The sequence below is a fragment of the Oncorhynchus gorbuscha genome, unplaced genomic scaffold (genome assembly GCF_021184085.1).
Source record: "Oncorhynchus gorbuscha isolate QuinsamMale2020 ecotype Even-year unplaced genomic scaffold, OgorEven_v1.0 Un_scaffold_823, whole genome shotgun sequence".
Lineage (NCBI taxonomy): Eukaryota > Metazoa > Chordata > Actinopteri > Salmoniformes > Salmonidae > Oncorhynchus > Oncorhynchus gorbuscha.
Window position 1 is genome coordinate 85,001 of NW_025745825.1, and position 2,500 is coordinate 87,500.

Below are 2,500 nucleotides of genomic sequence, written 5' to 3' on the forward strand. Positions count from 1 at the left end.
GTGTGTCAAATCAACCCTGTGCTTTGGGCGTCCATGAGAATATTGAAAAGCATAAATCGGCACAGGAACAGTCTTCTCACTGACCCATTTCAGGGTTCTGGTTTCACCACAGATACTTAGTAACGACAGAGTAGTAGAGGGAGAGAGAGATAATGAGGAAGGAGGCCAGAGAAAGAGAAGAGGGAGAGAGAGATAATGAGGAAGGAGGCCAGAGAAAGAGAAGAGGAAGAGAGATACGAGACAGAAAGAGAAAGAAACAAAGGAAGGAAGGAAGGGGGAGAGGTAGAGAGAGAGGGAAAGAGAGAGAGACACAAAACCGAAAGAGAGACACAAGAGGTGAAGAGAGAAAGGGAGAGAGAGATACGAGACAGAAAGAGGTGAAGAGAGAGAGAGAGATACAAGACAGAAAGAGAGAGAAGTAACAAAGGAAGGAAGAAGGAAGAGGTGAAGAGAGAGAGAGAGAGAGACAGGAAAACAGAACATAAATCTGTGTGTGTAGCGTTTCATAACGCAGGGCCTCTCTGAGCTCAGTATAGAGGCTGGTTGGGGCTCAGAGCAGTACATTAACACAGTGAGTTATGAGGGCGGCCTGATGCTGCGCTGAACGCTTTCCCAGGCTGAACGCCACTCTGACCAGCCAGCAGAGGGAAGCACCACTGATGAGAGCCTTGATGCACCAAGTTGGTTTCCACCTCTGGTTTCACAGCAACTCCATCTCTATGGTTACTGTTGCTCTTCCTCCCTGAGGGGTTTGGGGAGTGTAAGCTGATCCTAGAGCTGTACCTAACGGTACCAACTTGATACTCCATTGGTCTTACAGTTGGCTGTATATCAGCCTCAATATGAGTCTATGTACGGTGCAGTTGGCTGTATATCAGCCTCAATATGAGTCTATGTACGGTGCAGTTGGCTGTATATCAGCCTCAATATGAGTCTATGTACGGTGCAGTTGGCTGTATATCAGCCTCAATATGAGTCTATGTACGGTGCAGTTGGCTGTATATCAGTGACATCAATGAGGGATCATATCTTTCACCTGGATTCACCTGGTCAGTCTGTCATGGAAACTGCAGGTGTTCATATATTTTGTCCAGTCAGTGTATATATCAGGCCATTCAGGAAGTATTCAGACCCCTTCACCTTTTCTACATTTTGTTACATTACAGCCTTATTCTGAAATGGATTTAAATAATGTTCCTCATCAATCTACACACATTACCCCATTATGACATCACATTACCCCACAACGACATCACAATACCCCATAACGACATCACAATACCCCATAACGACATCACAATACCCCATAACGACATCACAATACCCCATAACGACATCACAATACCCCATATCGACATCACAATACCCCATATCGACATCACAATACCCCATAACGACATCGCAATACCCCATAACGACATCACATTACCCCATAACTACATCACAATACCCCATAACGACATCACAATACCCCATAACGACATCACAATACCCCATAACGACATCACAATACCCCATGACGACATCACAATACCCCATAACGACATCACATTACCCCATAACGACATCACAATACCCCATAACGACATCACAATACCCCATAACGACATCACAATACCCCATAACGATATCACAATACCCCATAACGACATCACAATACCCCATAACGACATCACAATACCCCATAAGGACATCACAATACCCCATAATGACATCACAATACCCCATAATGACATCACAATACCCCATAATGACATCACAATACCCCATAACGACATCACAATACCCCATAACGACATCAAAATACCCCATAACTTTTTTTTATGTGTTTCTTTTGCAAATGTATATATCTTTTTTTATTATGTCATCATGGGTATTGTGATGTCATCTAAGGGGTATTGTGATGTCATTATGGGGTATTGTGATGTCATTATGTGGTATTGTGATATCATTATGGGGTATTGTGTGTAGATTGATGAGGAAAAAATAAACAATGTAATTCATTTTAGAATAAGGCTGTAATGTAACAACATGTGGAAACTACTTTCTGAATGCACCGTTTGTCCATCTATTCAGCCTGAGAGGATGTCTGATCTACAGGGCTGATACGACTACACCATGACCACAGTCAGAGGGAGCAGCAGGGTTTCCAGTGTTACTGTTGTACATACAGACTGTAAAGTGATCCAGTCCCCAGAGTGGAGCTAGGTGTTGAGGCTGAAAGGACCTCTTAGGACTGGCTTTATGGGAAAATATATGAGCCACTGGAGATCAGAGAGGTAGGGGGGAGAGAGAGAATGAGGGATGGGGAGAGAGAGAGAGGGGGGGAGAGGAGGGAGAGGGGGATGGGGAGAGACATGGATGGATAGAGAGGAGAGAGAGAGGGATGGAGAGAGAGGAGAGAGAGAGGGAGAGGGAGAGAGAAAGAGGAGAGAAGGGTAGGGGTAGTGGGGTATAGGATAGCCTGACCACTCCGGGGCGTTGAAGCTGCTAGCCACAG

The 2,500-nt window shown here is 44.8% G+C and overlaps 1 protein-coding gene across 1 annotated transcript in view; it reads left to right on the forward strand.

Moving 5' to 3' along the window:
• The window catches only part of LOC124020464 (ELKS/Rab6-interacting/CAST family member 1-like), a gene marked incomplete at its 5' end in the record, with an annotated part of 84,625 nt that overhangs the window by 78,622 nt on the left and 3,503 nt on the right, over positions 1–2,500 (forward strand). The gene's annotated exons all lie outside the window — the stretch shown is intronic.